Here is a 10,940-nt window from a genome sequence, read left to right as displayed (position 1 = left end):
AAGGGAGAAAGATAGTGTTACCACCACTATCTTGTTTAGATATGGAGAGGATGAGAGTGTGTGAATAGAGCGACCCTAGCAAGCAAGCGCGGAGGCTCTAGCCTATATATACATAGTGGGGTAGTTTTCCTTTTTCACTCCATCAAACAATCGTTCAAAATTGTGTAAAGTCACCCTTTTTTTGAGATGTTGATTAATTTTCGAGATAGCTACCTGCTTATTCCAAGTGGTGTTACGGTGTGCTAGGTCGCACTTTGTATCGTTCAAGTCTGGTACAAGAACCTCCATTAAATGAACAACCACCGCCTCGTAAAATTTGTGAACAAGCCCACGGTTAACATTATCGGAAACGTGGGCTGCCCCAACAAGCATTATTATTTATATTTTCTATGTGGGAGTATCCTCAAAACAAAATGTCAGAGTACAATATTTATTGGGCCCCTTTGTAATTGGTGCTCAATTTTGACCAAAGATTTAACTAACAAAATGTTAGTGCATGTTAACAAAAATTATATCATTTGGTTCGTATTTGAACATAGTTTTCAATGATGTAATTTTTGTGACATGCATGAACATTTGGTTAGTTAAATTTATAGGCAAAATTTGGCAAGGTGCATTAAATCAACACATGCAAGTATCAAAAGGAAAGTCACGACATGCATGCATGCGTTGTAGTTAATTCATTGGTAAACGCAAATTATTGAAATATATCGAGTGGAGTGCTTTGATGGGTCACGTCAACTCGTACAACAACAAGAATTTGGGTTACTACAACGCTCTCTCCCTCGCGAACTGAGCTCCGGTGCATTAACTGCACCTGCCTTTGACTGTATGACAGGTGGCCACCCACCTGTTGGGCCCACCTGTCATACACGCTAAGACAGGAGTAGTAAGTCAATGAAGCTGCGTCCCTCCCTCACCCATGAGCGTGGTGGCTGGTAGGACTAGGAGAAGCTTTCTCTACATGCTCTCCCTCCCGCACGCGGTGGGCATGCAGCAGTTCATTCGGTGTCAGATGGCCAGGAGCATACTGTAGTACTCCCCCACTATAGTAGTACTCCATCATTGTTTTACTTCCTGAGGAGGCGAAGAGCCAAGCGCAGCCCGGATGCTTGTGTGGCAATTTCATGTGTAGAGTAGTGTAGGATAGCGTGTACCGTGCCTCTAAGCTTAAAATGGTTGGGGTCGGCTCCATGCTATGAGGTCGTCTTGAAGCTTTTTTTTGATTAAAATAATCTTCTGGCCCTACCTGTCATCCTGGTGGTTGTAGTTTGCATGCTCATCTGGTCAAGACAGGAATATATATTTTAATTTGTGGTGGGGTAAATGTTAGAGGTTGCAGAAAATATATTGTACACTACGGGTCTTTCAGCCAAGTTTAGAGGCAACCATGTGGCGCTAGTGCTATGATGTGTCGCGTCAACTCATACAACAAGGAGAAGCTTGATTCTACTACTACATGCTTTCTCCCTTGCCCATGCGCGCGGTGGCTCGTAGACGAGGAAGGGCAACAAGCTATCCCTCCCGCACGCGGTGGACGGACATGCAGTAGTGGATTCGATACTATAGAAGTAGTAGTAGTAACATCCTTGTTCGTCTTCTCGAAGAGGCGAAGAGCCAAGCGCAACCCGAACGTGGCAGTTGCGAATGCTTGCGTGGCAGTCTTTGTGTAGGGATGGGGCGTGGTGCGGTGCCTTGGAGCACGCATATAGCCAGGCTCTTACATGAGAAAAATTTGCTATTTGATCCCACTATTGTAGTACTACTTGCTAGTATAGCCTTGTAAACCGAAAAGGAGTATTTGCCTTAGGGATTTCAACAAGTGACTAGACTACACCCTAAATGAGTAGTATAGTACATATGGAGCAAAATGAGTGAATCTACACCGTAAATAAATACGTAGTTCTCTTGTTTTCTTCTCTGCCTCGGTCACGATGCACAATATTGAGTACTCGTATATGACTAGCCGCTCTATCTTCATGCGGGACATCAAAGCATCCTGGCCCGTGTGCCATTCACCAAATCGCAGCGAGGTGCTACAGTCGAGACTAACCGGTCACCCCACTGTGGCCGTCATGACCCGTCATATCAGAAAACCCACATCTTTACTAGAATTGCTAAAGTGGCCTCGAAGTTGGACTCGACGAAGTAACCATCATTTCATTGGAACGCTCGTTGAAGCCCTTTCTCCCCTTTCTTGAAGAAAACCTCACTCCAGGCTACTCACTTCTGCCATTTTTATTCTGTACCGACGAAGGAAAGGTGGGCGAATCAGTGATGCTACTATGTTTTCATTCCAAGAATCTTAATTTTGTGAAGCACCGACCAATTCTCACATCTTATTCTTTTCCCGTTTTCATTGCGATTGTGGTTTCCTTTCGATTGCTTTTTGTTTGTCAGTTCATTGATGGATCCTGGAGCACTAGGCAAAGAGTTGCTGGCGGACAACCCACTTGAGACAGCAATCTCCAGGAAGCGAGCACCGACCAACGAGTTGACCGTGTTGGTGGGCCAACCCATGGAGACAAAGAACTCCAAGAAACAAGCACTTGACAAAGAGTTGACGACGTTGGCGGACGAACTCCTCAAAGAAAGTTGGAAGAACAGCAAGGGCCCCACCGTGCCTACCCCAGAAACTCTAATGGCCACCTATGTGAGGCTCAAGGCAGAGTTTGAGGAGATAGTCGCCGTTGAGAAGCAGTATTCCCCTGGAAAGGTGATGGCCCCCATCTAGGACGAGGAGATGGCCCCCTGAGGGATGGGATCCCCCGGTGAGCTGCACAAGGTAAAAATTAATGGCTTACCATAGATGTGGTTTTTGATTATTTGCAACGTGCTTGCTAATATGTTAGGGTTGTGCAGGTGCTGGTGGACATCCTTGATGATTCCAATGTTGCAGCCCGTCCTCTGGACAACGGCCTAGAGATCATTTTCGATGTCGTGGTTTGTCATATTGACAGCGCCCAGGAGATCGATTCCGATGCCTCTGTCCATCCTGTGGACATCGCCCCAGAGACCGATTCCGATGTCGCGGTCCATCCTGTGGGTATCGCCCTACACATTGATTGCCATGCCATTGTCTGTGCTGTGGTCATTGCCCGAGAGATCGATGACAAGAAATACTTGGTCGCACTAATCCTTCAGGGTAGTTTGCATTGTGTTTAATTACCAGAACGATGTGTGTTATCAAACCATCTTAGGGCTAGTGCACTGTCTTGTGTGGGCGGTACTTGCTACTTTTGTTTGATAGTGAATCATGCAAACCGTCTCCGAGTTATGGAAACAGATGTATCCTCACCAGCTTTTGATGTAATATATGGCATGATTAGATGTAAGTTTGAACTGTTTATCATATCAGCAGGGCTTGTTTGATGATTCTTGGTGTTAGTAGGCTAGCTATTGTGCGAGCTATAGTACTTGAAAAACACTCACCAAAGAGAAACGTTGGGGCTGATGAGCTCGTGGTACACTTATATTGATCTGTCGTCGATCGGCCCATAGCCCAAGCTCATAAAATTGTAGGCTTAGCGATCAATCAGACAATAGTCGACACGGATACATTCAGGCCTCATTTGGTTCATACTATAGGAAAATCATAGCAAAAGTACAGAGACGTACAACACAAAATCATAGCAGTACAGAGACATACTCCCTCTGTTCCAAAATAGATAACTCAACTTTGTTCTACTAACTTTGAAATGGAGGGAGCACAAATCCTAGGCTGGCTAGTTTGGCCTAGTGGGTTTCAGTGATATGACGCGGTACAGTGTCGTCCAGTCTTCGCATGTGGTAGCAGTATTGCGTGTACAGTAAGTTTTCTTGAAGAAGTGGAATTCAACGAAGTCAAGATGGTTCCTTTGTCCAACAAACTTACAGTTGGAAAGGTTGGGCCTGCGCTATGACCGGGATGGACCTGGATAATTTTGTGCATGGCAGGTGGACCAGGATGGTCGACGTCCCACATGTCGGCGAATGAAAGTATTCTTTACGATATAGGCTCATTCGGTTTGGACGAAACCAAAACGTAGGATTTAGGAATAGTAAAGAAAATTGATAGGATGTAACTTGCCGTCCTAAGGAATTGTCTTGCCTCGTTCCTACACACAAAATGAGCTTTGAGTGGATGTGTAGATTCCTCCAAAAACATAGGAAATGAATAGTATTCCTATGAAAATCCACATGCCTTTCTTACTAACCGAATGCATCTATAGGAAATTTTCCTTTGGAATCTTTGTTCTTATGCTTTTCCTGTAAAAATCCTTTAAACCGAATGAGGCCATAGAGGATGAGCAACGAGTATTCATTATTTATTTTTGACGAAAGCTATTGTCTCCACTTATATGACTGAGGCTTGTGAAATACGGCAGCCCAGTGAACTTGGCATGTGCACCACTCCCTCCTTCCTCATGTAATACTACCATAGTGGTGACTATAAGGTTGGCTATAAGGTTACAACCTTTTCTCACTTTCTCTCTATCTATTTCCTCTCAAATGTTTTTTACCTTTCTTTTTTAGACACAATTGTTTTTTATGCCTCTTTTTTTAGAATTAGCTTTTTATACCTAGGAGCACGTGTAGACACGGGCTCTTGCAGATCCCACTCCTTGACTTTGTCAATGCCTCTCTCTCCTCCACATAAGCGGGCTTATAGCCCAGTATTTACTGGTACTACTTGCTATGAATGTGTGCAGCTCTCGTCTGAGGGGGGAGCGCGCATGGGGAGGGGGGTTTCTGGTGGGTTAGGGCGGTCAGAAGCGGGCATGGAAGCGGTCCGGACTCCCTCATGGCCCACCTCACATTATCACCATATATTTCTTGGAGTCCGTGCGCGGCGGGTGGGCGATCTCTTCTCCCTCCCCCGTCTCTCCCTTCTTAGCCGACGCCCGCGGAGCGATGAGATTTCAGCTATCAACGATTTATTCAATTGCAGTCCCACATGTCAATGAAAATGCAAGACAACGCGTGTCCCCTCTGGTCAGAGGCATGTGAGCCGGACTGTTGGGGGTGCGACATGAACGTGACACATACGACTCGTAAGTGTGCCGCCTTTTCCTTTTGAACTTGCAGAGCATAACATTTTTGTGCGATCGATCGATAGAAATACACAACAAAATGACGAGGGTGGTGCTTTCACGTGCGTTAGGCGGGCTAGTTTGAGTGATATGACCTGTTACAGTGCCGTCCACTTGCTCCATTTTTATGTAAGCAATAGTCTACACTCTTACGTGGGTGGAGTGCGAAACATGGCAGATCTGATTTTGATCGTGGGATAACTGTTCCCTACGAAATACTGGAGCACTGCTAATGATTATAGCATGATAGTTAGGGCATCTCCAGCACTAGCCCACAAATTTACACTGGCATCTGTCCGAGGACACTGATCCAATGCTGCCCGCATACCTTTCGACAACTATATGAACTAACCGGACGAAATTCTTGTAAACAAAGCAGATCTCAAATTAACCGGATAAAATTCATTACATTTCAAAAACTTTTCCTATAAACTGGATGAAATTCATTACATATTTCGCACAAACCGTACTTAAACCTACTGTAAACCTAATCTAAACGATTGCCGACGCCCGACCACCATGTCCGGCCATGAACCCGAGAAAGCCGGCCATTGCCTTTCCCTCCTCCTCATACACCTCGATAACTTCCTCCTCCAAAGCACAAGGTTCTGAAGATTTCCACCTCCACATCACTGTCAAGTTAATTGGCCGCTGATGTTTATCACACCAAGCTTGGCGTCGACTGAGTGGAGGAGCGGTGGCCTTCTTGGGACCAAAGCGGCGGCGACCTACCGTGTACTACTCTTCCTCGCTGCAGGCTGCGCCCGCGCACGCGCGCCGGCTTCGTGGTCGTGGTAGCAGAGGGTGGCCGGGGGGGGGGGGGGGGGGGGGGGGGGGGGGGGGGGGGGGGGGAGCCGGTGATCTCCTTTGTCTTCTCCTGCGACAATACGTCCAAGAGAGCTTTGGAGCACGCCCGGAGCGGAGCCACCGATGTCCTTCGTCTGCTCCTGTGACAGTTCTTCCAAGAGAGCTTTGGATCGTGCCCAGAGTGGAGCCGCCGATGTCCTTCATCTGCTCCTGCGACAGTATGTCCAAGAGAGCTTTGGAGTGTGAGGAGGCCATGGTTGGAGTGGTGCTGACAGAAGGAAGGGACCGGAGGATAATGAGTGTGGGTCTTTGGCTATAGCTAGGAGCTGGGGCTCAAGTTAATATAGCGGGCGAATGGTAATGAGCCGCAGTAGACGGATGGACGGCGAGCGCCGGAGTAGGTTCGCCGGCAGCCGCGTGTCATTAATGTAGGCGGCAGACGGAAGGATGGCTGTGGTGTCGTTAATGCCGAGCAGTCGCTTGCACCAGGATGCCATGCGGGTGGTGCTCTCTCGGCCGTCGCGCTGCTGCAATGCCGGTGCTAGTGAGAGGTCGCGTCGGGCGTGAATGTGGACGATGCTTCAGTGACTTAACTGCAGGTGCGTTGGGTCACTGACATGTGGGCCCAACGGGCATCTGGCCCGCATGTCAGTGACACATCAACTGCACCTGCAGTTAAGTCCGGTGAATGCGACATTGATGTTTGGGAGAGACTTTGACCGTTTCAGGCGGGAAGCACGCTCTAGCGATGGAAGGGGTTTCGGTAGGCCGGGGCGGTCAGAGGCTAGCGTGGTGGTAAAATGTGAACTCCTGGATGACGAGCCTTTGAAGCGTATGCGGCACGTATTGACAAGCATGTGTCCATGCAACCGCTCTTGTCGCCAGCTAGCCTTCGACGACCACCATTAGACACCACGCAACCATGCGTAACTTACGAATAATGGACGAATCGATCAGACACACACTTGTGTGTAGTGGCATTATGATCGGTCGCTCACGATAGTACATACTCTGTACCATAGTATCCTCTCTAGCTAGGCTGTTATATATATTGTCGTTGTGATGGATGATATACATGAGCAAGGCGCCGAGTCATGAGTATGACCGTTGGTGTTGAGCCAGGTGAATACATGCTCAGTGTTCGTGGAGGCCTCCAACAAACGTCTAAACAGTAATGTCAGGCACCGTCGGGGTAAGCAGGTGACTGATACGTCTCCAACGTATCTATAATTATTTATTGTTCCATGCTGTATTATATTCTGTTTTGGACATTATTGGGCTTTATTATACACTTTTATATTAATTTTGGGACTAACCTGTTAACCGGAGGCCCAGCCCAGAATTGCTATATTTTTGCCTATTTTAGGGTTTCGCGGAAAAAGAATATCAAACAGAGTCCAAACGGAAAGAAACCTTCGGGAACGTGATTTTCGGAATGAACATGATCCAGAAGACTTGGACCCTACGTCAAGACATCAACCAGGAGGCCACGAGGTAGGGGGGCCCGCCTACACCCCCTAGGCGTGCACTCCACCCTCGTGGGGCCCCTGTTGCTCCACAGACGTACTCCTTCCTCCTATATATACCTACATACCCCAAAACTACCAGATACAGAGCCAAAACCCTAATTCCACCACCGTAACTTTTGGTATCCACGAGATCATATCTTGGGGCCTGTTCCGGAGCTCCGCCGGAGGGGGCATCAATCACGGAGGGCTTCTACATCAACACCATAGCCCTTCTGATGAAGTGTGAGTACTTTACCTCAAACCTACGGGTCCATAGTTATTAGCTAGATGGCTTCTTCTCTCTTTTTGGATCTCAATACAAAGTTCTCCCCCTCTCTTGTGGAGATCTATTCGACGTCATCTTCTTTTGTAGTGTGTTTATTAAGACCGATGAATTGTGGGTTTATGATCAAGTTTATCTATGAACAATATTTGAATCTTCTCTGAATTCTTTTATGTATGATTGGTTATCTTAGCAAGTCTCTTCGAATTATCAGTTTGGTTTGTCCTACTAGATTGATCTTTCTTGCAATGGGAAAAGTGCTTAGCTTTGGGTTCAATCTTGTGGTGTCCTTTCCAAGTGACAGGAGGGGCAGCAAGGCACGTATTGTACTGTTGCCATCGAGGATATCAAGATGGGTTTTATTTCATATTGCATGAGTTTATCCCTCTACATCATGTCATCTTACTTAAAGCGTTACTCTGTTCTCTTGAACTTAATACTCTAGATGCATGCTGGATAGCGGTCGATGTGTGGAGTAATAGTAGTAGATGTAGGCATGAGTCCGTCTACTTGTCTCGGACGTGATGCCTATATACATGATCATACCTAGATATTCTCATAACTATGCTCAATTCTGTCAATTGCTCGATGGTAATTTGTTTACCCGCCGTGAATACTTATGCTCTCAAGACAAGCCACTAGTGAAACCTATGGCCCCCGAGTCTATCTTCCTTCATATTAATCTTCCAAAGTTATTTTTATTGCCTTTTATTTTACTTTGCATCTTTATCATAAAAATACCAAAAATTTTATCTTATCGTATCTATCAGACCTCACTCTCGTAAGTGACCGTGTAGGGATTGACAACCCCTTATCGTGTTGGTTGCGAGGATTTATTTGTTTGTGTAGGTACGAGGGACTCGTGCATGGCCTCCTACTGGATTGATACCTTGGTTCTCAAAAACTAAGGGAAATACTTACGCTAGTCTGCTGCATCACCCTTTCCTCTTCAAGGGAAAACCAACGCAAGTGCTCAAGAGGTAGCAAGAAGGATTTCTGGCGCTGTTGCCGGGGAGGTCTACGCAAAAGTCAACATACCAAGTACCCATCACAACCCTTATCTCCTGCATTGCATTATTTGTCATTTGCCCCTCGTTTTCCTGCCCCCACTTCACCCTTGCCGTTTTATTCGCCCTCTCTCTCTATCCTCCCTCTCATTCTCTATTTGCCTCTCTTTGCCCGTTCCTCGTTTGCTTGTGTGTTGGATTGCTTGCTTGTCATTATGGCTAGTCCCCTATCTTCCCCTTTGTCTCCCGTGTTTGAGGTTCTTCACTTCAAAAAAAGACAAGGAGAAAACTTAAAAGATGCTTGGTTTAGAATGATGGGTTTTTATCGTAATTGCACCCTAGAGGTGAATTTTAGAATTCTTCTTCGCAACTTTTATGTTGGATTAAATTTATCTTGTAGACAACTCTTGGATTGCATTGCCAAAGGCAATTTTATTGAAATTGATCCCAGTATTGCTCATGAAATTATAGAGGGTATAGTGGTGAAAGTGCGTTATATCGACTAGAGGGGGGGTGAATAGGCGATTTTTATGAAAGTCTTCAGAACATAGAAGTTTTGAAGACAAACGATAAAATTAAACCTATTACCATGCAGTGGAAGGTAGACTACACTAGGCAAACCATAGTCAAGTATTCAGTGAAGTGAAAGCACAAAGACTAACAGCAGCTAGGTAGTAAGGATCAGGTAGGAAGATATTGTGAAGCCAAACAGAACACGCAGTCACTCAGTGAAGACAAATGATAGTGCAAACATACAATGACTTCACAAGGAGTAACAATAAGTAAAGTGAAGTGAAGATGAAACCAGTGACTCGTTGAAGACAATGATTTGTTGGACCAGTTCCAGTTGCTGTGACAACTGTACGTCTGGATGGAGCGGCTAGGTATTTAAACCTTAGGAAACACAGTCCCGGACACCCAGTCCTGAACACGCAGCTCAGGACACCCAGTCCTCACCGTATTCTCCTTGAGCTAAGGTCACATAGACCTCGCCCAATCACTCTGGTAAGTCTTCAAGGTAGACTCCCAAACCTTCACAGACTTCGTTCATCGGCAGTCCACAATGTCTCTTGGATGCTCAGAACGCGATGCCTAACCGGCTGGAGGATGCACAGTCCTCAAGTGTAATAAGTCTTCAGATCACACAGACAAGAAGACTTAAGTGATGCCCAATTCTCTCTGGCTCTGGTGGTTAGGGCATTATCCTTGCAAGGAATTCTCTCTCAAAGGCTTCGAGGTGGGTTGCTCTCAAACGACAAAAGCCGTACTTTCAATCTAAGCAGCCAACCATTTATGGTTGTAGGGGGTGGGCTATTTATAGCCACTTGGCAACCCGACCTGATTTGTCCAAAATGACCCTGGGTCACTAAGGAACTGACACGTGTTCCAATGGTCAGATTTCAAACTCACACGACAACTTTACTTGGGCTACAAGAAAAGCTGACTTGTCCGACTCTGGACAAGATTCGCTCTCATAGTCTTCACTCGAAGACATAGGTTTTTGGTTTAGGCATCACTTCAGTCATTCTGACTGGTTCTCTTGGACCCCACTTAACAGTACGGTGGTTCCTATGACTCAACACAAAAGAAAAAGAACTACGAAAGATGTAAGTCTTCGAGCTCCATAGGCTTCATATAGTGTCTTCTGTTGTGAAAGTCTTCAATATGAATATCTTCATATACCACCTTTGACTTCAATGTCTTCATACATTTTTAGGGATCATCTCTGGTAGTAAAACCGAATCAATGAGGGACTTCTACCTGTGTTATCCTGCAATTCTCACAAACACATTAGTCCCTCAACTAGGTTTGTCGTCAATACACCAAAACCAACTAGGGGTGGCACTAGATGCACTTACAATCTCCCCCTTTTTGGTGATTGATGACAAACTAGTTGAAGTTTTCAACGGGGAATATAATCTGTGAAATTGTAAAGGATAAGGAATTGTCTTCATAAGTTGCAAGGGCTCCCCCTGAAGATGTGCATATAAGTTAATTTGCTTTTGGAATGCAAATGCACATGGCAGGTTGTACTTGTGAATATCCACTTCAACTTATGATGACAATCCACTATGCATGTGAAAGTATATGAAGATAATGACATGCATAATGGAAAATGGACGTCTGCAGAATGAGCTAAGTGCGGAATTTATCATCGCACATGCGGAATTTATCTTCGCAAAACAAGGTGGCAAATAAGTAGCAGACGACCATCTAGTTTAAGTGTTACAACTCATAAGAACCAAATGTAGCAAAAATGAGA

This window comes from Triticum urartu, chromosome 4 (genome assembly GCF_003073215.2).
Source record: "Triticum urartu cultivar G1812 chromosome 4, Tu2.1, whole genome shotgun sequence".
Taxonomy (NCBI): domain Eukaryota; kingdom Viridiplantae; phylum Streptophyta; class Magnoliopsida; order Poales; family Poaceae; genus Triticum; species Triticum urartu.
The sequence above is the reverse complement of the archived record's forward strand: the minus strand, read 5'-3'. Positions refer to the sequence as shown.